Raw genomic sequence first — 27,543 nt, 5'->3', positions numbered from 1 at the left:
ATTTTGCCCTATGGTATTGTATCCATAATTCTCCCATTTCATGTACGGGGGCTTAGGGTAACTAACTTTATTCTCATAATCTTGCATGTCTCTCCTTAATTTATTCATTTTCCTATTGATTAAATCACTGCATTTTGCATCAATATCACTTCTTACTTTGAAATATTTCTCCTTCTCTTCCTTGATCCCAAAAATGAGATCTTCTTTAATTTGAATATCCAGTACTTCTATTTCTCCCTTTAATATATCTTGTTTTCTATCATTTTCTTTTATAATGAGCTTTAATACATCTAGTCCACACCTATTAAATACTTCCAGTAACTCATTATGAAAAACAGAACCCGACTGAACATTGTTAGGGTATTTCCACACCCTTAGTCCTTTCGGAACTACATTCTTATTAATGCATTCCATTAAGTACACGTTTTCAATACAGAGTGTTCTATATTTAAACATCAGTTTAGAGATTTTGTCCAATTTCACAGAATATGAGTCCCCATTGGATGGCCCACACGGGCCTCCTTTATCAAGTTGGAAGCAATATTTAGCATTTAGCCACTCGCTTGCATCTTTATGTTGTAAAGTGAGAACAGTACCTGTAAGTCCCTGGCCGTGCAATGGCACTTTAAATCTGTTTGGTAAATCAGTCCTATTAACATATTCTGTCTCTGTATCATCATCTTCTTGTATAAGGATCCTCGGTATAGCCGCTGGATTGAAAGTACCACCATTCGGTTCTATCCGGTCACCTTCATCTGCCATGTCGCCTATTAGCTGCCTTTTCCTTTTGTGTTTGGGGCCAGCTAACCCTTCGTTTCCACTTTCCATAGCATTTAGAACATCCAAGCGACCTCCCACAAAGGAATGGCAGAGCAGCGTAAGTAAGTCAATGAGTTCAGTGAGTTGGCCAATCAATTTGCATGATTGACCCAACTCATCCAGTCCCTTATTATTCATCGAAGGAGCTCCTTCCATAGCCCGTTCCACTTAAGCAACCACCAACAAAAAAACGTGAAAAAGCACTCATATTCTGTGAAATTGGACAAAATCTCTAAACTGATGTTTAAATATAGAACGCTCTGTATTGAAAACGTGTACTTTTTTTTTTAAAACAAGTTTATTGTTTTTAACATACAAGAGAAATATCATAACAATTTTATACAAGTAATTAAAATAGATATGATTATAACATTCAACAAAATAACCAAAGTATTTACAAAGACATCCACTACAATCAGATCAATTAATTAAACTAAAATACCATGCTATTGAAGTTAAGATTTTTTTAACAAGTTTTGTAAAGTATCCCATACAATATAATAAGATGATTTTCTAGTAGTTCTTGATTTTATTGTCATCAATTCCATATGGCACACTATAGTCATAACATTTTTAAATTCATTGAATGAAGGAGGTGTATCTGAAATCCAATTTCTGGTTATTATTTTTCTAGCCACTGCTAGAATAGACCATAACAAGGGAAGCTTAACCTTTTTAACACTTTGAGGTACAGGTGTGTTGAATAATATAAGAGATTTAGAAATAATGAAATTATCTGTAAAAGAGCCTGCAAAAAATCATTGATTGACTTCCAATATTCTTTCAATTTTATACAGTCATAAAACATATGAGCCCAGTCAGCATTAATTTCTACATTACATCTTTTACATAGATTATCTTTATTATTTATTTTATTCATCATCAAAGGTGTATAAAAGGATCTATGTAAAAATTTCCATGTAAAAAGTCTCCAGACAATGGAAGACGTAGTTTTGTAGGCAGATTCCAATATATATTGTTTATCTTGTTGATTTGGTGGGTCACCATTAATGGAAGTGAAATAATTCCAGTAGGTATCTACACTGTAAAAAGTTTCTTGTCTGATAATTTTATGTATGTATGAAAGCTTACCTTTATCAGAAACTTTATGTTGTAAATTTAATATCAAGTAATCAATCAGTGTTGGAATAGATTCTTTAACTGTTATAGACATTAGATCAATTTTATTAATGAGATGTTGTCTAAAGGTCTGAACTTCTAACCAACAAGTTTCTCTTAGATCAAATTCTTGTTTTAAGAAATCTAGATTTTTAACTTTATTATCAGATAGCAACTGATACCAGTACTTTAGATCATTATCTGTAGCTAAATGAGTTCCTTCAGAAGTGGATGACAAAAGCATACCTCGAGTATACATTATAGGAATATAATAAAATTCCATTCCTTATATTTAGGATGCATGAATATAAAATTACGATAACTAATAATAATGTTTAATGGGTAACTAACTATATATTTAGGTGTAATAGGTGAAGTACAAAATTCTTTTAGTAACCATAGCATGGAGTTATTTACAATCATATTTTTATGTGTTAAGGAGATTTTCATGAAGTGAATACTAATTAGTTCCCAGTAATCTTTCCATTTTGCAACATATGACTGATCTATTAACAAAGTAATAACTTTTACAATAGAAGAGATAGTATATAAGTTAAAGTCTGGAAAAGAAATACCCCCTTGAGACCAGCTATTAGTATGTTTCTTTAATGCAATCCTAGGTCTATTAGCTGCCCATAGGAAATTTAACATTAGTGCATTTAATTTTTTGATAATTATTTTTGTAGGTGGGAGTATTATTGATTGTATTAAGTATAATATCTTGGGGAATATTATCATTTTAATAATTGTAAGTCTCTCTTCCATAGTAAAAACATATTATTCCAGGTATTGAAAAGATTTTGTATATTAAGAAGACAGGTATTATAATTATTATGTATAGTAGATTTAATATCTTTAGTTAATATTATACCTAGATAAGTTATCTGACCTGAATTGGGTACATATTTAGTAAAATCACTAATGAGAACATTTTTTCGTGTATATATAGGTAATATTTTAGTTTTTTCTTCATTGAATATTAAACCAGAAATACTTTTAAAATTCATCATTTTATCAAATAGAGACTGCATAGAAGAATTAGATCCTGCTGATGTAATTAGAACATCATCTGCAAAGAGTTGAATTTTAGATGTTGTATTTTCATCTATTTCAAATCCCTCTATATCAGTACAATTTCTGATCAGATTAGCCCAAGGCTCCATTATTAAAGTGAATAATAGTGGAGAGAGTGGACACCCTTGTTTTGTACCTTTAAAATGGGTATTTTTGTGAGACATATGTTCCTATCTTAATATAAGCCAATGCTCCTTTGTATAGATGCTCAATTAGATTTACAAATGCATCTGAGAAGTTTGTGCACTTCAGTAAGGTAAACAAGTAGTCCCAACTTACTGAATCAAATGCTGAACCTATATTGAGACTAATAAGTGTTAAATCTTTCTTTCTCCTATTTGCAAAGTCAATTAATGTTAGAGTTCTCCTTATATTATCAAAAGTATTTCTATTTACAATGAAGCCTGTCTGATCTATATCTCTAATGCCAGGGATGATTGTCTTCAATCTATCAGCAAAAATACTCATAAACATTTTATAATCAACATTAAGTAATGAAATGGGTCGATATGAAGTACATCTAGTTGGGTCTTTATTAGGTTTTAAAATTGGCAAAATAAATGTGTATTGCCAAGATGGGGGGGTTATTAGCTCATTTTGGGCCAAAATAAAAACCTTATGTATTAATGAGTATGTACTTTTAGAAAGAATTTTATATATCTCTGGTATAATACCATCATTACCTGGTGCTTTGTTTGATTTAAGCTTGTTTATTTGTGTAACTACCTCTGTATACGAAATACTTTTATCCAATAGTTTAATCTGTTGTTTATTAAGTTTTTTATTCATGTTTGTAGTTATAAATTCCTTTATTTTATCTTTAGGTTCCATGTTAATGTTATTATGATTAATTTTGTGAAAGTGATTTCTAAATTCATCTAGTATTTCTGGTAGACTAGAAACATTCTTCTTTTTCCTTAGAGAGAAAATTTCTTTGATATGATTTTGCTTATTCAACCTTTTTGTTTTGTTTTTAAGTCTATGTAAGTATTTGGGGCTTATTGAGTAAGACAAAACCTTGTATTTCTCTAAAGTTATTTTAACTTTATGAGTTAAAATTTCTTTGTATTTCTCATTTAGTTTGTTTATTTCTTCAATGACTTTCTTATCCATAATATTTTCTTTATTATTATGTTTATAAGAGTCTAATTTACTTTGAATATCTAACAATTCCTTATCCCAAGATTTCCTTTTACTATTATACCATCTGATACTTTGTCCATATAGATATGATTTTAAAGCATCCCAAACATAAACAATGGAGACTTCAGGAGTATTATTTATGTCTAGAAAATGTTGTACTTCTGAAAGTATATATTCTTTATAGTCTTTTAGTTGAGTTAAGTATGCTGGTATCCTTTTGATCTGAACATTGTAAGTATTTTTTATCATGAACTCAAAAACAATCGAATTATGATCAGATATAGGACATGAAATGATTTTAGAGTTAATTAATTCTGTTACCATCTGGTTAGAAATAAAGACTCTATCTATTTTTGAATAAGTTTTGTATCTGTTAGAAAAAAAGGTGTATGGTAATGATTTTGAGTCTATCTGATTATTAATATCATTTAAATGATAAGAATTAACAAAATCCTTTAAATGTTTTGCATTAGATGTAATTTTCCTTTTTCCTATAGCAGTAGTATCATTTTCATGTAGGATACAATTAAAGTCACCTGCCAAAATAATATCTTCTATAGAGAATGATATGATCTTATCAAGATGGTATTTCACTGTATTAATACCAATTCCAGGTATCCAATATACATTGATTAATGTATAAGTCTTCCCATTAATTTGTATTGTAACCATACAAAACATTCCTTTATCATCTTGATAAGACTTAATAGTTTTAGGAATGGGCATACTTTTATTCCATAAAATAGCCACTCCTCTTTTTTTCTGAGTGTGCTCTGAACTAACCAATACTATATATTTATTTGTGGCTAATTTATCAATATCTTTTTTCAGGAGATGTGTTTCTTGAAGAAATACTAAGTTGGCCTTATGTAAATTAATGTATCTTATTAGGCTTGCCCTTTTACACGGATTATTCAGTCCATTAATGTTTAAAGAAATTCCTTTTAGAGAAGTCATTTGGCATTTTTAAAACATATAAAACTTATAATCAAAATAACAATTAACAAAATAAGTAATGTTATACCTCCTCCTTTAGGTGTACCTTTAGATATAGCTGTATTTATTGAATCACTTATGGGATTTTGTATAAGATTCAATTTTGTTTGTAGTGACAATGAGCTTACAAAATGTATTGTGGATGTCAGAACTATATACATACAACAGTGAACAAAAGAAAATAATGTAAGGATTAAACCTTGCACCCAGCCTGGAGTTAAAACTCTAACTTAGACTAGTACGTACTACTCAGGTTAACCGCCTACCCTAAGCAGCAGTACCTCAGCTGCCACCTTATCAATTTAATACTAGTTATTATTAACTTAAATTAACAACTTTCAATTAGATTATCTGGTAAGACAAAGCTACACATTTGATAAATCAGCATCATATAAACAAATAGAAACTTTTAAAAACAATTCATACTGCTATGTACATCTATTTAATATAATAAATTTATACTCAAATAGCATTCAAATAAACTTGATATTAGGAACCAAGAAGAGAGAAAGAAATAAAAGACGTGAGAGAGGGAGAGAGAAAAAAAAAAAAAGGAGGGCATATCTACATATTAATTTATTCAAAGTTTGTAAAAATAAGTTCTGGTGTTCATTTAAATCAATAACTTTGGCTATTATGGTTCAGACATTATATATATTAAGATGTACCTATTTTCTGTCATAGAAATGCAGTTAACAGCTTCCAAAAGACTTTAAATTACTTGTATCAGAGCTTTTTTCTCATACTTATTATTGCCAATAAAATAAAATAGTATATTTATAGAAATTGTTATAAATCATACTGAATAGCAATGTAAATTCTCAGAAATACTTGCATTATTGTGAAGAAAGCCATCTGTATTTTGTATATCTGAACTGCTGCTTTAAAATATGTCACATGACAACTTCTTCCAAAATAGAGTCATAAAAATATTTATGCTTGTCAGTCAGATAAATCAAATGAATTATAGCAATGTATATGTTTAAATCATAAGTTTTTTACATACATTAATATGTTGCAGTCAAGTAAACTTTCAAAAACACATGTATAAATGTTTCACTTTCTATGTCTTCTAAAATATCACATTTGCTTACTATGAGATACTGAATCATTTAAAATCATTATAACTTTCATATTTTATAAATTATAACATGAATAAATAAGTAGTTATAAAAGATAACTCACATTTAAATGTTATAGAGTTTATTTTCCATCGCAGAGTCACATTTGCAGCAGTTCTACTTCCTGGTAGAGTGTTCTTCATGAATCTGCGATGTGTCAGTGTGAATTCAGGGGTCAAAGTTCAAATTGACTGCTTTCAGCTTCTCTACGTGAATTCTGAGAGTTGAAGCTTTTAAAACAACTCGAGGACACTATTCACGAGGTAACCCACATCCCAAATTGTCTCCCTTAACATTCTGGCAGGAATTTTGTTAAAAACAAGTGACTGACATTCATTTAGCAATATAAATGAAGCTAAACATAGCAAAACCTTCGCGAAGTATTTTACATGTTATTACAGCCTCTATGAAAGTGAAACTAAACCCACAGTTATTAATATGTAATAGAACTAATTATTTATGCCCCAATTCAATTTTTATACAAATCTTATTATTTACTGTATCAGTATGATCAAAAGCATGTGAATATATTAATATGAAAGAAAATAAAGAGAAAGAACAGAAAAAAAAAGAGAGTAGAAAATAAAACGAGAGTAAAAGAAAAGATAAAAAAATGAAAAAGGAAGCTATAAAAAGTATCTACAGTGGAATATTACTTGCTGTTTATATTAATAAAGATGAATATGAAACATACTATTTACTATTATTTAGTTCTAATTATTATTAGTTAAAGCATGACAAATTATTTGTAAACAAGTATAAGCAATATAATCAAGGAAGTATAATTAGCAATAGCATTTAAACAACATATATTCTTTTTTACAAGGAATAAATAAGTTATTATTCCATTTATCATATTTTCATTACACTTCTCTCCCTGCCCTCCCCCACCCCTTACCCACTACATAATCTAAATAGAATGTCATTATTTAAAATAAAAGAAAAGAAGAAAAAGAAAGAAAAAAAATGTATCAAGTTACTAACCTTAGTTCTCTTTGTCAGAAAGAGAAACATATTGAATGATAACTTGTTATTAGTTCCTCAGATATTTTGACTGATTATGAAACAAAAACAGTTCTTTGTACACAGAAAATAACTTTGATTAAATCTTTTTCAGAATAGTTGTGGCTTTCTGAAAATGCAGTAACTATATTTAAAAAGATTAATAGTGAAGAAAAAAAAGAGAGAGAAAAAAAAAGAAAAAAACATAGAACAAGTCATTTGTTTTTTAGTCTCCTTTTCTTCTCTGAAGTCTTCCATGAAGTTTCTGTTGCCAACCTCTTTAATGAAGGACTAGCCCATTCCATTTCCTCTATTTTATCCAAAATCTTATTTTTGTTGATAAACAGCAATGCAGAGTCTAAGTCATCAAAAATTTTAGGACCATCAGAAAGGAAGATTTTTAGCTTGGCAGGAAAAAGAGGGTAGGTTTTAAACTATGCTTTCTTAAGCTCCCTTATTAATGGCAGAAAAACTTTTCTTTTAGTTATTACCAAGGAAGAATAGTCATTGTCAAAACGCACAGTTGCCTCATTAATTTTAACAGGAGCTTTAGCCCAAGCAGATTTAAGTACCATCTCTTTATCAAAAGATGATAGAAATCTAACTATAACTGATCTAGGATACTTTTTGTTAGAGTTAGTATTAGCTATAGATCTATGGGCTCTTTTGATACCAAAAGAAAATGCTTCTGGCAAGTCTAAAGTTTTAGGGAGCCATGTTGTTAAAAAGAAGTAATATTGTTACCTTCAATATTTTCTGGCAGTCCAAAAATCCTAATGTTATTGCGCCTAGATCTATTTTCCAGGTCATCAAGCTTTGTTTGTAGATGTGTATTTTGTTTCAGCAAAAACTCAATGTTGATTTCCTCTTCTTGGATTCTATTTTCCATGTCATTTACAGTCTCTTCTATGCCTGTAATCTGGGTCTTCTGTTGTTGCAAGTCTATATGTAACAAGTCTATTTGTTTTGTAGTTTTTTCTATGAAGGTATCAATTTTAGTATCCAGTTTATCCATCTTAGCAGTAAGTTGCTGGATTGTAGATATCAGAGACTGAAGTTCTTTCTTGATGCTGGAATCTTGAGAATTTGTCTTACTGGAACTCATTTCAAACAGAGAAACTGACAAGAAAATGTCCAAGGTGATTTCTGACAGGAATATTATTAAAATTTTCTTTCTTTTTTAGATATTATTCAAGAACTAGATAAACCAAACATATTTAGAAAGAAAATTACTTCATAAACTAATTTTTAAAGCAATTATTTCCTGTCTGTGAAGTGAAATTGGTGGAGCTGAAGAAATCTGCTGCTATCTTGTGTTCATCCTTGGCCACGCCCCCCGAAAACGTGTACTTAATGGAATGCATTAATAAGAATGTAGTTCTGAAAGGACTAAGGGTGTGGAAATACCCTAACAATGTTCACTCAGGTTCTGTTTTTCATAATGAGTTACTGGAAGTATTTAATAGGTGTGGACTAGATGTATTAAAGCTCATTATAAAAGAAAATGATAGAAAACAAGATATATTAAAGGGAGAAATAGAAGTACTGGATATTCAAATTAAAGAAGATCTCATTTTTGGGATCAAGGAAGAGAAGGAGAAATATTTCAAAGTAAGAAGTGATATTGATGCAAAATGTAATGATTTAATCAATAGGAAAATGAATAAATTAAGGAGAGACATGCAAGATTATGAGAATAAAGTTAGTTACCCTAAGCCCCTGTACATGAAATGGGAGAATTATGGATACAATACCAAAGGGCAAAATAATAGTAACAAATATGGTCAGTCATCAAAAGGATGGAATACATATGATTATGATCAGGAATTTCCACCATTAAATAGAGAAGAAGATTATGATAATCAGCAACGATATAGGAATGGAAATTTTCAGAAGGGGGGGGAGATATTAGTTGATTATACCTCACCCCCATTAATCACAGATACTAATTCAGAAGAAATAGTAGTAGAAGGATATAAACACCCCTTTAATGATTTTTCTATTTACAATTTTAGTAATATTATTCTGACTAAGGGACATTTTGACCTTCTCAGTAAGGGCTTGAAGTATATTCCTCATACACAGGGGGATTTAACTAAAACACTTCTGGATATCAAGCTTTTTTAAGGAAAATAAATTTAGAAATATTATTCTCTAAAAATAATATAAAAAATACAACTTATGATAATCAAGACTTGGTACGTAGAACTACTTTTAACCCCCCGTTGCATCCCCAATTAAGGAATTTAGAAATTATTTTGGAGAAAGAAGTAAGGAATGCACAAAAGAAAATTAAATACAAGAGCAACCTTAATAAAGAGGAGAATGAGATTATGGTTAAATTAAGAAATATTTCCCAAGTTAGAATTATGAAACCAGACAAAGGTGGGGGGATTGTTATTATGGAAAATATCATTTATGAAGGGAAAATTAACCAAATTTTATGAGATGAAGTGAAATATGCCTGTGTTTCAAAAAATGAAGTGAACTTAGTGTATCATAAAATAGATATGTTATTACAAGGCATGTTATATGAAGGTGTTATAGACAATATAATTTATAATTTTTTGAATGTAGCGAAACCAAGAATGCCTATTATATTTGGTATCCCTAAAATTCATAAAAATGACAAGGACCCCCCCCCCCACTCAGACCTATAGTATCAGCGGATGGATCTAAAACTCTCACTTTGGCAAAATTTGTGGATTCAAAGGCCAAGCATATTTGGGTAAATAATACAGTTGTTTTAAAAGATTCATGGGATTTATTAAGGGAAATTACTCCTGAGCTATATGTGGACAACTTAATATTTGTTACGATTGATATTGTTGAACTGTTTTCATGCATACCTTATGAGAGGGGGATTCAAATGTTCAAAGACATGTTGTTTCAGGACAATAAATTGACACATAATGAAAAAGTGGCTAGTATTGGACTTATGGAGATGGTCCTTAAATATAATTTCTTGATTTTCAATGGAGAATATTTCCAGCAAACACAAGGGGTGTCTATGGGTGCAGCTTGTGCCCCCACATTTGCGAATTTAGTATTAGCAAAGTGGGAGGAGAAATTTGTTTTAAGTTCTAAATACAGCACCTATTGGACCTTATATCATAGATTTCTGGATGATATTGTAATATTTTGGACAGGTGGTTATGATGTTTTTGAAGAATTTATGAATTATATTAGTACTACCACCAATTTCCTTAAATTTACCTATAAGACCTCACATGACACCCTACAATACTTGGATGTGGAAATATATAAGGTAGAAAAGAACTTTGAAACTAGAATTCATAGGAAAACCACTTTTTGAAATTCCTTTCTCCATTTTAATAGTGCACATCCCTTGCATTGTAAAAAGAATATAGTAAAGGGGCAGTTTGTTAGGGGATGCCGCATGACTAGCCTAGATTCGGATTTCATTAAGGAATGTAATTTTCTCGAGAAAATGTTCATGGATAAAGGATATCCTAATGAATTTGTTAAAAATATTAGAATGGAGGTAGAGAATGGTAGAAAAAGTAAATTTAGACCAATAAAAGGGGTAGCTAATGCTAACCGTGATGAAAGGTATGGAAATGAAAATAAGGGAATTAACAATGAATTCCAACAAGCCTTGGTATTGGAATACAATGCTACTAATTATAAGGTTAGAGAGGTTTTCCACAGGGAATGGGAAAAATTTATTACCGTTACTGATATAGATGAAGTTACAAAAATAACACCAAAAGTGGTCTATAAGAACTCCTATAGTTTAAGGAAAATTTTAGAAAATAATAATAGTGGGGTGAATAGTAATCTACATGATGACACCCACTTCCTTGATGGAAGAAGGAAACTAGGAACATACAAATGTGGGAGATGTAACCAATGTGAATATATTACCAATAAAAGTGAAATTTATTTAGAAAGTAGAAATAAATGGATAAAAAGCAAAGGGTATTATAATTGTGATACTAAAGGGGTAATATACCTTGCTATATGTCAAAAATGTAAATTGTTTTATGTGGGTAAAATGGAAAGAACATTAAGGAGGAGAATATATGAACATATATATGAGATATCTAAAGCGAAAGATACTAATGTATTATACAAGCATTCTAGAGAATGCGAAGGTTATAAATTCTTCTTTTATGTATTAGAACAAATTAGGAAGGACATAAGAGGAGGCCCTTGGGAGGAACAAGCAGAATATAGGGAGTTATGGTGGCAAATAACCCTGGAAGCAGCAAAAACGCCAGGGTTAAATGATTATATATCTATACTACCATTACTAAAGTTAAGGGCTTCGAAATTGTGACAAGTGTAATATCCACATTTGACAGTAGATGGTGCTAATCCCCCACATAAAATGTATGGATGTATACTTTATTATTGTTTCTTGCATCAATATTTTAATTAAAGTTTTAGAATCTTTTAAATTATTCTATTGATATGATAGTCTCTTAGGTTTTATGTAGTAATTTTATAGTTAGATAGTCTATTATTTATTATTTGGTAAGAATTTGTTGTATTTTATTATATACATTGATTAATATTTATGAGCCCAGTGAGATCATCTTATTCAGTATTCAGTACTTTGTAATATACTTTGCAATTTTATTGGTTAGTGTAACCTGGCTGAGCTATTTAAGTAGTGACTGTGTTAATTAATGGATTATCTGATGAAGTCCAAGTAGTGTGGATGAAAACGCGAGTTGTGGATTAAATGCGTTAATGGTGTTTTCTGTGTGGTGCTACCGAATAAAGCTGAGTTTTTAAAAAAAAAAACAGCTTTTGTTCTTTCCATTAGCCCAAAGCAATCTTAGTGAGCACCATAGTTTATAAACTGTTTTGCAGCTCCAAAAGATGTGGAGAATATCTTCCTCTTTATTAGGACAAAAAAGGCAATATGGTGACTTGGATGGGTTGAATTTGTTAAGGTGAACAGGTGTATGGTAGGCATTGTAGAAGATCATGATCTGTATGTATATTAACTTTTTATATGGTGTCAGTTTCATAGTATTTCTAATAGCTAATTCCTTTTGATTGTCTGTTATGGTGTTATCTTTACTTTCCCAAAACTTTGAAAAAAGAATTGTATTTTGATATTTAATATTTGCTATTAATTTATATGTATTTGATATCATTTTCTTTTTACTCAAGAGCAAGTTTAGAACTTGTGCTAAGTTAACATCTTGCTCAGCTACAGTGATGTCTTTGGTTATAGTACTTACTAGGTATACGATTTGTTTAATTATCATTTTATATTTATTGCTTGCTTTAAGTAGTTTCATGACATCTTCCATTGAAATGTTATTTAATTGGTAAAAATCCCAAACTGTTTAATTTTTATTAAAGGGTATTTATCTAGGTTTACCATAGTGTTTGCTAGTTGTATATCTGGGTTGTTATGTATTGGTTGCAGAAGAATATTCATGTCTTTTAAATTTGTTGATATCAGTAACTTCTTAAAAAATTCACAGCTGTTTATTAAGATTGGGTGAATTTTTGTTGTCTTAAGAGTTTCTTGTTTTAAGAAGGGAATCATTTTTGGATTAACTTTATATGTTATAATGTTCTGGTAAAATAATTGAATCCATAATGGGTACCATTCATTACCTATTGAGTCATGATTTGTAACCTGCATGATGTGACTTGCATTGATAATTTTATAGTACAATTGAAAATCAGGAAGGCTTAAGCCTCCTTTTTCTTTTGAGGGTATTAGTTTATTATAGCTAATTCTTGTACTTTTTGGGTACCATATGAATTTTGCTAGTCGAACTTTTATCTTGTTGAAGAAGGTAACTGGAATTTTCATGAAAGTGGCATTCAGATGCTATAAAATCTTAGGCAATATGTTCATTTTTACAATTGAAACTTTTGATAATGTAGATAGTTTAAGCTTTTCCCATTTATTAATGTTACTGACTATATTTGATCAAGGGCGGCCACGGTGGTGCAGTGGTTAGCATTGCCGCCTCACAGCAAGAGGTTCTCCGGTTCGATCCTCGGCTGGGGTGCCTTCTGTGCGGAGTCTGCATGTCCTCCCTGTGGTCGCGTGGGTTTCCTCCGGGTGCTCCGGTTTCCTCCCACATCCCAAAGACATGCTGCAGGTGGATTGGACACTCTAAATTGGCCCTAGGTGTGCATGTGAGTGTGCCTTCTGTGGAAGGTTGGGCGCCGGGCTGGCAACTCGACACCGTAAAACTCTACTGCCATTCAATGTGCGGACAAGGTGATCCGCTGTGGCGACCCCTGACCGGGAAAAGCCGAAAGAAGAAGAAGAAGACTGACTATATTTGATCAAGTTTTAACTATATTATTATTGAACATATCTGATTGTGTATGGCTAAAATTTATACCTAAATATTTCAAAGTATATTGCACTTTAACATTAGTCTCCAGAAAGTAAAATTCCTTATGTCCCAGCGGGTTAATTGGATCAATAATTGACTTCTTAGAATTAATTTCATAGTTGGATACAAGGGAAAAATTATCTATGGATGATAGGATTTTATTTAAATCAGTATTAGGATATTGAAAGTAAATATTGAGATCGTCTGCAAAAGCTATGTATTTTATTTGAGTTTTTGATACTGAAATAAGGTAATTGTATGTTCTCTGGGTAATTTGCAGTAGACACAACAACAACAACAAAAAATGTTTCTATATATAAATTAAACAGGTTTGGTGAGAGTAGGCATCACTGTCTGGTTCCATTGACTATTTGTATTATGTTAGAAGTTTTCTTATTAATATAGAGAGTTGTAGTTGCTTTAGAATATAATGTTTTAATCATTTCTATGTATTCTTTTGGGAATCCAAATATATAAAGTACAAAGAGGAGGAATTTTTGATTGACTCTGTCAAAGGATTTTGTTGCATCTACTGATAATGCATATTTAAGGGATTGGTTCTTGGCACATAAGTGGGTTAGGGCATTGATGGTTAATGTGTTGTCCTTTACTTGTCTCTGACTCATAAAGTCTAACTGTTCAGGTGAAATCATAGCTGGGGCTACTTTCGATATCCTTTGTGTTAAAATTGTTGAAAATATCTTAATATCCATATTTATCAGTGCTATGGGTCTATAGTTGTTCGGATTTGTGGGATCTGTATTTGGTTTTGGGATAAGTACGGTTTTGGAGTTGTTCAGATAAAGGTATGATATCCCAACTTTTATTATATAGTTGTATAGTTTTAAAAGTACTGGTGTTATTTGCTGCTTAAAATGTTTATAAAATTCTGCTACATACCTATCAGGAACAGGAGCTTTCCCAGGTTTTAATTTATCAATAGCCTTAGCTACTTCCTCTTCTGTTAATGGACTTTTGAGATTACTAGATTGAAAGTCATTAATCTGAGGGAATTCTAGATTATCCACAAAGGTTTGTAATAGGTTGTCATTAATATGATCTTGTGGACCATAAATGGTTTGAAATATTTTGTTGTAAACCCCTATTATTTCAATATCAGAGTTATAAATTTATCTTTATATTTTATTTCTTGTATTTTACATCTGAGATTCCTTATGTTGATAAGTCTTGCTAACATTTTAGAAGGAGTTTGAGCCCACTCTGCATATTTGTGTAGCATTCTAAGTTCTGTAAATGTATACTGTTGCATTACAATCTCATTTAACTGTTTCTGTAGACTTGCTATTTGTTTCTCAATATTAGGAGTGTAGTTTTCTTTGCAGTTCCAGTTCAAATAGTCTTAGCTTACTTTCTATTTTACTTATATTTTCTCTTCTTTGCTTTTAGTAATATGATGTTTTTTGGATGAGGGTACCCCTAGCTGTAACTTTAAAGGCTGCCCATTGAATATCTAAAGGGATATCATTGTTTGCAAAGTTTTCATTTAAGTGAATAAGAGAGTTCATAATCTCTTGTTCTACTTCTTTAATTTTCAACAGGTTTGAGTTTAATGTCCATTTTGATGTATTGTGGGTTGTAAAACCAGTTTTATTTTGTGTTATTGTTAGATTTATTTTTGAATGGTCTGATAATGATCTAGGTTCTGAGTTATATTGCACTTCATAATGAGCAAAGCTTTGAGAAATTAGAACTATATCAATTCTAGACCAGGATTTATGGTATAGAGAAAAATATGTGTATGTGCTACCTAGACTGTCTGTGTTGTTAAGTTCGAAGGGATCTGTTAGGTTGAAATCTTCAATTAGTTCTGATAAAAATATTATGGCTTGGGGAGATCATCATGTCTGTTGTTAGAAAGCTGTTTCAGTGATAGAGTAACAGTAACCCAAAAACTGTAAGTGATACTAGTATAGGGACTGAATGTGACCGAATGAAAAAAACTGAAGTAAAAGTCAGTAGAAGGCAGAAATCTACACAGAGACCTGCATGAAGTGTGAGTACAAAAACAGAGTACAAAAATAGAAAAAAAACATGGTATTTATGTGAAAGCCCAGATAACAAGCTAAGTAATAAAAGTAACATGGATAAGAAAATGCAGAGTTTTAAACCCACTTCCTCTACTATAAACCAGAAATAAACTCAAATAAAGGCAGACTCTAGGCAACAGAAATCTGCAAAGAAAGGGTAAAAATAAAGACAGACTGTGTACTGATGTAGCCTTTGTAGAAGGGATGCAACATAAAGAAGGAAAGGAAAATGGGAAAGTAGCTTCCAGAAACACTGATGCACAGAGAGAGAGCGAGAGTGAGAGAGAGTAATCTAAAAGAAAAGACAGCACTCAAGAGGATTTTGAAGATAGTGGTGTTTGTTTAGAACTACCTTTTGCAGGGGAAGATGTAGACGAAACTATAGTTCTGGCATTTTTGGAAGAGGAAGTTACCATTTCTAGCTCAAATCAAGCTAGTGAAGAAAGTTAACACTGAGAGAGTGTATTTACTACTAAGCAGAATGGGAAGATGACATTAAGTAAGGCAACTGGAAATACAACTAAGGCTGTACTAGAATAGTAGAATAGAGTGAACAAGATACTCCCATTATTTCATACCTCTAGCTTGAGCTCCAACCACAACCCCTTTTTCTACATGGGGTCAGGGTTTCACTTTAACAATGACAGTCATCTACAGCCCAGGTTTATACCACCAGGTGGTTACCACTCACTCACACCTATGGCCAATTTAGAGTGTCCTGTCCACCTGCTGTATGTCTTTTTAGTGTGGGATGAAACCAGAGCACCCAGAGGAAACCCAAACAAACACAAGGAGGACATGCAGACTCCACACACATGGCACCCCAGCCAAAAATAAAACCAGAGAACTTCTTGCTGTGAGGCAACAACACTTTTAGCTGTGCCCCTGTGCCATCCCCCTCTTGCTTAAGTTAACAGCTCTTACATAGAGCATGCAAAGACAGTGAAGAAAATTTACATCAACTGCTTGTAAGAAAACCTTATAGGATAATAGTAGTTCAAGTAGCCCATAGTCATTTATTAGGAGGGCACCTGGGAATGGACAAAACTAAGGCAATAGTGTGGCCAAACTTTACTGCCCAGGCATAATGAAAGAAATAGGAACATTTCAATCCTTTTTGTCTGGAATGAGAGAAAACTGCTCCCCATCCTGAATTTAAGACTGCACTGATCTAAATGCATATTATATAGGCACCATTTGACCATATTGCTATGGACGTTGTGGGGCACTAGTTAAATATAACAATGGGTACCAATACCTGATAATAATAATGGGCTATGCAAACTAATTTCCAGAATCAGTGCCAATACATAAAGCTAATCCTAAGGCTATTGTCAGAGAACTGGTACTGTTATTCTTCAGTGTAGATATTGTTAAAGAGATATTTACTGCCCAAGGAACTCCTTTCATGTCAAGGGTGTTGCATTAGTCCTGTCAGTGCTTTAATGCCAAACAGATGATGATGTTAGTCTATCATCCACAAAGTGATGGGTTAGTACAGGTTCAATAAAAACAGAAATCCATGTTAAGGAAAGTAATTGATGCAAATTGTGAAAACTGAGACCAGTTGTTACCCTGCATGCTGTTTGCAAATTGAAAGATGCTATAAGGTTCAGAACGGTTTAGCTCATTTGAACTTCTATACATTAGTATTCCTAGAAGACTTCTAGTTACTGCAAAGGAAACTTGGGCAAAAATCCCATTTAAAGGTGTGACATAGCACTATGTTGGTCCATGAAACAGACAAAAGCTGGATATGTGGAGAAAGGATGTGAGTTCAGATGTTGCTATTAGTGCCATAAATGGGAAGCAAATTTTGGACTAAATGCCTAGGGCCATATGAGGTGACTGAAAGCATAAATGCAGTGAACTCTAAAGATAAAAAACTAGTAAAGAGAAAGATGGTAAACACCTTTCATGTTAATGCACTGAAACAATTGAAAGAGGAAGAAAATTGTATAATTAGCTTACAAGCAGAAGTTCATACAGGAGAGATTAGAGTATCTACCTAAAGTGTAGGAGGAGAAATCCTTATATTCATGAACATGAGTTAACACTTGCCTTCTTGATAACCAGTCTACCTCAGTATGGAGGAGAAATTGCTGCATTTTGCTTAATTTCCATATTATATATCAACAAATACACATGAAAATGTAGTATCTACCTACACTTGCCTAAAACTTCTTCAGGTTTTCATCAATAGTATTCTAACCAGCAGTTATTGGTGCCAAAAGTTATCTATGATTACTATTTTCTCCTTTTTTACCAATTAAATAAAATCTTTTTAGCCATGTCATTGCAGGGAACCCTTTCAGTGCATATTTGAACTGTGATAAACCAATGTTCTCAATGTAGTCATTTAAAACCTTAGCAACATATTATCATCTTGTGGGAAGACTGATTTCTTTCCATCATAAATACTGTTTTGCAATTTTTGCTCCACAAATGATATGTGTCAAAGTCAAGAGTTCAGCAAGTCTACTAACATCAGTATATTTGTTAACTTGAACTGCAAACATATTACTTAACACTATATCTCACTAAATTTTCAGAATTTTTAGATACACTATACATTTGCCTGTCAGATAAATTGACATCAAAATGAATGCTCTTCACTTTCAGCAATATATTCAGGACCAAAAATACTTTGAACTATTGAGCAACATTCTGGGAGTATGCTTTTCTCACCAGCTGAGTGTAATAGTGTTTTTATGTAATTATGTTAGCTAAAAGATAACTTGTTTTTTGAGCTTTATTCAAAGTCTTAAAACTTCTTACTGAATAAAGTACTCTATGTTGTTCTGTACTGCAACATATCATTAAAAAAACTGACAGATTTTCCTGGTTAAGTTGCTTATGTAAGTAATAAGACAATTTATTTGACACCATATCATTAACTAAGTTTTTCATAAACTGAATACTCTCACATAGGACTACTGTCATTAGCACACTACATTAAACTAATTTTCAAAAGCTCTTCATTGTATAAACATATTTTAGGTGCTGAAAATTTGTTACCAGTATGTTATGATGAGGACAAATACTCGGGTCTATATCAGCATTTCGAAAATGTAATAGTTCGAATCACAAAATATCAAACTGAAATTATCAAACTATTAAATTTTCGAATGCCGATAAAAAAAACAAAACAAAAAAAAACCTAAAGGGTGTAGGCAGGGGGGCAAGCCCCCTGCACTCCCACAAAACCCCCACTACTTAAAAATATCTACTCTGAGACCGCACTACATTGTAGTAAATGGAAATCTCCCCTTACGGAGATTTCTGTTTACCCGTTCGATGTTCTGCACTTTTGGCATTCTCGCGTCGACAATGTCATATTTGATATTACCAACATATGAGATACTGATAGGAACCCCAAATACTCTGTCTTGCTTGTACAGTCATGGACGTCTGTTTTGTTTGCTCATAAATCTGTTTTCATCTTCTTCAACAGCAGTGATGTTTCTTTCTTAAAATTCATTTATACATAATTGGCATAACTATATATATATATATATATATATATATATATATATATATATATATATATAGGCAATTAACATAGCATTCAATTCTTAGTGATATTGTTTGTTAGTATAATACAACAAAGTCAGGCAAATATGAACAGTAAAGTACATACAATACTTAGAGATGTGCTACAAACATTTAAATAATGTGGAAATTTATAGGAGATGTGATGTTTCCGATTATTTTGAAGCTATTAAAGAGTATCAACTTTTGTTAGATAAAGGTGTAAGGCTGTGGTATCTCACATTTAAGGATGTGGAAAAGAAGTTTGGTGTGGATAACTGCTCTATAGCAGTTTTTTACTGTCTTCCCAAGACACACAAAGTTTTTGCCAATATAAGTGGTCGACCTATAGTTTCTGCACAGAGGTATTTTCTGAAGAATATAAGTGTGTTGTTATATGAACAGCTGAAAAAAATATGTTATGAATACAGCTTCTTATATTAAAGACTGTCAGGACTTTTTGAGCAAAATAAAGGGGAAAATTTGGAATGCAGATATGTTTTGGTTATGTTTGGATGTTAAAAGTCTTTACACCAATATAAAGCATAAAAGTGGCATTCAAGCTTTGTTCTATTTTGTAGGGAGCTCTTCCCATGTCTCATTTTTTGATTGATTTAGTTATGTTTTGTTTGAAAAATAATTTTTTTTATGTTTAATGGAGACATTTTTCAGCAATTACAGGGTACTGCCATGGGGCGGCCTTTGCCCCCATGTATGCTAACCTAGTTATGGCCAAGCTAGAAGATGATTTTGTTTATAGGCATGATTTTTTTAGATCACATGTTATTTTATATTTTAGGTTTATTGATTATCTTATTTTTTTATGACAAGGAAGTCAGACAGAGGCCCTTAAGTTTGTTGATGAATTACAATCCAATACTATGGGCTTAAGTTTTGTTGGTATGTAGCTTGGCCCTCGAGTGAATTTTTTGGATATAAATCTAAATGGTTTCACTACTAGTCTCCATAGGAAATTTGATCATAGAAATGTATTTTTACATGGGAGTAGTTGTCACCTCAAACATTTAGTTAATGTATTGCCTTATAATGAATTTTCAAGAATTCATAGGCTATGTAACCAAAATAGAATTTTTGACAGAGAAATATTGGAAGCAGTATATATGTTTATTAAGAGAGGCTATGATGCTGAGTTGGTTAGTGAAGCTAAGCAAAAAATTATGGACATGAGATATCTAACAAACTCTCATGGGGAATTGTATAATGCTTGTAAGAGTGGGAAAAAGCATACGAGTAAGGTTATTGATAATGTAAGCCACAAAGAAGTTTTCTTTGTGACTACTTTTAATGTTATAACTGAGGAAAGTGTTAAAAAGGTACATAATTTGTGGCCTTAAATTCTATACTACCTAATTTTGTGAACATTGCACACAAAAGAGCCAGGAATTTGTCAGATATACTGGTACACAGTCAATTTCATCCACCAGATGTTAATATTAATCAGAGTGTGGATGTACACAATGGCACCATTCCATGTGATGGCTGTTCTATCTGCCAGCATATAGTGAGCTCTTTTTCCCATATTAATAGCATTAAATTTAGAGCCAGGTATAGATACAATTGTAATACTGAGGGGGTTGTGTATGTGTTGAGGTGTGGATGTAATATGTTATATATAGGGGAAACATATAGAAGCTTCAGGGTTTGTTTACAGGAACATATTAGGGATATAAAAAATAAGAAATAAGAGAGCCTCCTTGGTAATCACTTTATGGTGGTACATAATTCTAACCCTGAGTCTCTTAAGGGATGTGTTTTGGAACAACTACAAGTTGGTATAGGGGAATGTGTGACTTCAAAAAATAAACTTCTTAAGAAGGAAACCCTCCTTATTTTAAGGTATGGTACCTTGGAGCCTTTTGGACTCAATACGGAATGTAATTGGAAATATGTGATTTGAATTGAATGATTAATTGATTTATTGTTTGATGTTTTAATTAATTATGTATATTGTATTTAAGTAAAATGAGTTTGTGATGTCTTTATTCTTTGAAGGCTATGTAAGCCGAGGCACCAAGTGTTTTATAAATTGCGTTTTGCTTATATCAGTGGCCTTTGTGGTATTTTTAAATATGAACAGTAAAATTGTATTTAGCATTGATTGTTGCCTGTACCAATATTCATTGTTTCCCAGACAAGCATACTTTTTGAAAGAGAAAAGTGTTAAAGCTTGCTTTTTCCAGGACACCAAACAATTCTGAATGCCCAATTAGGGTGCAAACAACACATTAGTTCTTGTCTGATATATTACTGGCTACACACTGTCAAAGACATTCTTAGTACTCATTTGACCTCTTTTTGATGAAAAAAGCATATCTTCTGTATCTGAACTTATATCAGCTATGGAAAAGACACAAAAGACATACATCCAGACAAAAGCTCCAGCAAATAAGTAATAAGACTTTTTTTCTCAGAGCCTTAAATTCTTTTAGCCCATTGCTTTCCCTTTAAAGGGAAAAGTCAACCTCACTTTCAGTTTAAATTCAGTCCTGAGGTTTTTGTTTCTCCTTACAGTATATTTCAAGCATGATTTAGTAACAAGGAATCAGCTTGTATTTCATGAAAGTTTAATTTCTTTGGAGTGAAATCAAAGTAAGAAAAGGCCCACCCACTTGTTTTTAAGCTTAACCACTTGCATCCTTTGGCAGAGGAATTTGTCTCTGTCTGCATGATATAGCATAAATGGGGAAATCTGTAGTATTCATGTAAGGGATTGTCCAGTCTTACAAAGGCTGACTTCAGTCTTTCTAATATCAGCATCTGCTATAAAAAATTATGTCAAAAGTTCTGAAGAACTTTTCTCCACTGCCTTTGTTGAAGAAAGGAAGAACAACAATATCACTGCACATACCTGTCCACATCTTTTTGGATAGTGATCTACTTAGGAACACAGGAACAATACAGGCAAGTGATAAAAAAGACCTTAAGATTCCTAGCCATATACACCTTTAAGTAGACAAACGTAAAAGTTAATGCCACCCTTTATGAGCTCTTAATAGTGCCCTCCTCTCAAATCAAGCAGGGACATATATGATAATCCTGGTGTAAATGTGTGCCTGCCAACAACAAAAGCAGGAAATGTAACGTACGGTATCTGTGTATATGGCTGACCACGTATATTTGGGTGTGTTAAAAGTATTCTCCAAATGCAACACTTTAACAGCAGCATTTAGTTTTATGTACAGCACAGATTATAGCTGCTAATTTATCATGCTCAAAGACTATGATTTGTATGAAGTACTAGTGTGCTATAGTGTGGCAAATCAAGGAGGTAGTAATAAAACAACAAAGTGCAAACATGAAATACATTAAGACATTTGTGCCTCAGTATGAAAATAAAAACTTCACAACACAAATTCAAAAACAGAAGGTTGTGCCTGTTTTTTACTATTCTGTATTATAATGATGCAGATAACATTAAATTAAAAATAAAAGTGAAATACTTCTAAAGAAATACAGCACATTTATTCAACCTTAAAGACAAAACGCATTTTCCACTGCAGACACTAGTAAATAACAGAAGTAGTCCACATACCTTTTAAAGTTCTTTGAAGCAAGAGTTAAAATTTGCTGGATTACAGTGATAACTTTTACACACCAGGAAGAGAGTGGGGGAGGAGAAGGGTCTGTCAGCACTTGAAGGTCTTCAAATTGATATCCTTAGAAAAACCTGCAGTTTAGTTACTTTGTTTTGTTGAGAATTTATAACTACCATAAACAAATTACTGTAGCTCTCACAACAACAATATGTATCAGAGTAACTCTGGCAAAAAGTAAAAGCAGATAGGTTCCAAAAACTGTGTAAGATGCCTGTGACTCAAAGTACTGCCATTCTATTTACTTGGGAGTTAAAAATCTCCTAATTTCCTTAAGTGTGGCATGGCTAATATAAAGAGGACTTGAAGTGGATTATGGAAATAAGGCACTCAGGTGGCAAAACAAGATCATGTTAATATGGCAGGCCTCACAATGATCATTTTGTGGCAAACATATTAAAATATAATAAGAAGCATATAGAGTAGATATGCTACATTAAAAAATTCAGAATCAAACATGCAATACAAACACATTTTTGAATTCCATGGTGGAGTCTTTGAATCTCCTTTGCATATGATCAGTTCAATAACATTAGCAGACACTGTTAGTATAAAATAATATCATACAGTATAAATTGTAGCTAAATAAGAAAACAAATTTAGGAATAAAGCCAAGCAATTATCAGTTAGTTAACAAAACATGGAAAGAAAGGGTCAGCAGTCTGAAGCTGGACTAACAATATATGATGGTAAAAGAGCATGACAACCATTGTTACTTTGTTATTTAGTTTTTAGTAGCTTAACAATGTCAGTATTCAGTATTTCAGAACTTGCACTGTTGTATGCTAGTTATATACTCAGCAAAGAATAGTCTAGTCTAGTTACAAGAAGAAAAATCCAAGAAAAAACACAGACCACCGAGTAAGAGTCAGGATTTTGTTATTAAAGCAGTCTACGTCTGAAGGTTGTGGCAGTTTTGGAGTTCTTATTTTAAAGTTTTCTAGTTACAAGAAGATCAGAATAAAGCCGAATAGCATTCCTGTGATATGGTTTGATCACACAATTAGTTAAATAGCCAACAGTTTTCACAGGAAGGCTTGCTCTTTCCTTCAATGTACATTAGTACTCTTCCAGTGGTCACTTCCACACAGTTTCACACTCAAAAAAAAAAAAAAGAAAAAAAATTACTTCCCTTTAGGCTTTCTTTTTGGCTTTCATGACCTTTTAAGTTCAGTTGTCCATTTCAATGTACACTCCACCCATCTAGTAAATAACTGCTTCAGACTTCCTGCCTCAATGGTTCAGTTACAGTTGTTGCAACGCTCTTTGCCGACAAACCTATATTAAATACAAGTTTATAACAAACAGTGCACTCTCTCTTTCTCTTCCCTCTCTCTTTCTTTCTGTCCTGCAAGCTGCGGCCTCAGTTTCCCTCTCTAAGGATACATGTTTATAATGCAGTCTAAGACACATTCCTTTCTGAAACAATGTGACATCTCAGCAGAAAAAAAAATATGAGACATTTATAATATATGACAGGGAGACAATAGAAAATGAAGAAATAGTGAGCAGTATTCATAAAAGATCACCATAGCAGAGCAAATTCCTCTGCTCAGTTTGTCAGGCTGGGATTCAGAGATGCATAAGTAGAGGTGCTGAATCCTACCCAGCATTCATAGGTCCATAGGTGTGTTCACAGGTATGTACTAGGCTGTTGACCCTGGAGCCTTTACAAGCCTAGCTCATAGAAGTGCCCTGGCATTGTGCTGCCCAACATTAGTTCACAGTGCCTCTATCAAGTAGAGACACTGGAGTGATCCCCGGGGTGAACTTTCTATTTCCCATCCACTCCTCAAGATTTCTCTTGAAGAGGGCCAGTGAGGTGCTCTGCTTGACATGTATGGGAAGTCTATTCCATAGCATGGGGAGTCTCTGGGTTATGAACCTGTCCCTCCAGCATGTTCTGTTGATTGTGGTAATGAGGTTGAGATCTCTGGAGCATGCGGTGTAGAGGGATGGGGTTTTCCAGTGAACAACTATGAATCACTGATCTGAACAGCTGGAACAATTGTTGACTCCTCCTCTATTGTACAGACTCTACCAATACTGCTCAGATCAGGAAGCAGCATAACAAAATACACACTACTGATTCTCTGCAACCACACTCACTGAGCTACTTGAAGGCTGCTGTTTTTGTATGAATGTCTGTACTATACAATATCTGAAAAAGCAAAGGCATCTTTGATATATGTGTGTGTGTGTGTGTGTGTGTGTGTGTGTGTGTGTGTGTGTGTGTGTGTGTGTGTGTGTGTGTGTGTGTGTGTGTGTGTGTGTGTGTGTGTGTGTGTGTGTGAGTGTGTGTGTGTGTGTGTGTGTGTGGGGGGGCTAACCTTAATCTACAAAGACGGTGTTCACAGATTGCCACATTTGCAAATGCAAGTTGCTGTATATTGGAGCAGTGACATTTGGTGGTTTTTAAAGTCCAGTGCTTCAGAAATGTATAAATTGAATCTGGGAATGGCACTGGTATGTCTGCGTGTATATGTTCTCAGCTCTATGAGAGAAGTCCCAGTATAGTCTTGCATTTCTGAATCTGTGTAATCTAATATGAAAAGAGTGTAGTTATGAGCAGAAATGTCCCAACTGATGTAAACATATTTTAGTTGTACATAAATTCACTAATGTTGGTTTCTCTCAGAACTGTACATTATAAACATTTAAATGTTACTGTGGAGCTTTTCTCCCTGGGCCTCTGCTGAAAATGGAAATATATCCAGTTGGACTAGCCCGGTTAACAAATGTAAAATAAATAAATAAATAAATAATGTTGGCATTTATTTCAGCAGCCAGCAGTGAGGTTGGCATTGTGTTGATTTCTGGGAATTTTTTATCGAAGTTAGTGCTGGTTATGGCTCAGAGCTGATGGCTAGCAGCTTATGAAAACTTTCTAAAGATTTGAATTCACTCTGAAGGTGTCCTTACATGGGCATATTGTTTTGGCTTTTTGGAAAGGGGGAAGAAGGACACTCAGAAAAATGGATAAGAGAGCAAACAAGAGAAACACACAATTAACACATTAAGAGGGTTGTACTGCAGGAGTTGGGAGAGGATGGGTAATACTTTTTGTTGGAGATATATTCCATTCTTCCAAATATATTTTTATAAGGGAAGCTACGGAAGAGAGAAGGGCAGAGTGTGTAGGAGAGAGGGTTAGCGAAGTGTTAAGGAGTTTTAAGATATAAACAAGAAATGCAGGCAGGAATAAATATGTGAGTCTGACAACTGGAGGGGGAAACAGACATACAGATGGTGGACATAAACAATAGGGTTGGTAATGAGGGCCTCATGCGTGGTGACAGTGTAGTCTAGAGAGACTTTGCCCTGATGGTCCTGGGCCAGCGGATCTTGATGGTGGGGTGTGGGGTTGAGGAATCTGTGGTCTAGTCACTGGAGATGACTAGGATAGTGAGTCTTGCAGCCACTGGAGGAGACATTCTTAAGGACCTTGCCACACCTCTACCACCTTCTCTGCCATAGCCTCCACTACATCTTGAAGCTTGGGGTATTGGTTGTCTAGGCTGTGGTGCCTCAGGGCATCCACAGGGGAGGGACCACTGCTCCCACCCTATGAAGCAGTCACTGGGTGGGTAGGAGATGGTGGTTCTCTCTACTGCATGGGGGTTGACTGCTGTCGAAGTGTCCTAGATATAACTGGACCTGCAAAAAGCAACAAAAAAGGAGAAAGAAAAAAAAATGAAGACAAGAAGACAAAGTGACTCATAAGTGTTTCTTAGCAAATGCCTTCATTACATGAGATGAAAATCAGAGCAGTAACTTTTTTGTTCAGGAACATTAAACCTTCAGTAACGAAATATATGATTGTAAGTAATTAACAGTAAATAGTGGCAATTGCTTGCTCAGATTCAAGCCTTTTATCATTTGAAAAGTGGTCATCTTTATAATACTGCCATTCCTTTACCATGCCTTAATACGTGTATGCATTTATTTATTTATTTTATTTTATAATTTGATAACTTGGTGAAAAATGTAGCTATTTGACCCATTTAAACCATGGCACAGGTACAATGTACAGAAAAGATTATAATAGCAAGACAGACATAAAAAAATAATCTCAGTCACAGTATGATAGATTACTTTGGACATTCATTGCATAATATGTGGAGCAAATAGTTTAACATGATACCTCTCAACTTCTTAGAGCAAAAAATCTGGACAAAGCCTAAAATGATGGGGGGACAAATAGGGACAGATTTTAAATATTGCTCTTACAAACTTAGAAAGTTGATAGAACAATAGGTTTTGCATTAGCATGAATTTTCTGAAGGATGTGGGGTCTTAAACTCAAATGTTTGTCATTATTTAATGACTTCAATCCTCAGCTATTTGCCAGAAAAGAACAGGTTTTAGGAGGAACACACCAAAAATAGGAGGCAAAAATCTGGACATTCTGCAAAAATCTGTACAGTTGAGAGGTACAAGTGCACTTATACAATTGTTCAGTTGTAAACATTATATAATAAAATTAGTTATGCTGTAATGAAATTACATAACCCTCACAGCATATGCAATTTATCTAGCTGTTACTACAATAGCCTGACAGGTTGCAATCTATGACTGAGCAATTATTTAATTTAATTTAATTTTTATTTTATTTGCACTTTTTTTTTTAATTTCTCAAAATCTTTTGGGTTTCTAATACCATGACAGGAATAGACCAAGTCAAAATATTTTTAAAGTTCATGAAATTAGTATTGTTTCAATCCTTGCAAGA

The sequence above is a fragment of the Protopterus annectens genome, chromosome 1.part0 (genome assembly GCF_019279795.1).
Source record: "Protopterus annectens isolate FY-2018-M chromosome 1.part0, PAN1.0, whole genome shotgun sequence".
Lineage (NCBI taxonomy): Eukaryota > Metazoa > Chordata > Ceratodontiformes > Protopteridae > Protopterus > Protopterus annectens.
Note: the sequence above shows the minus strand (reverse complement) of the source record.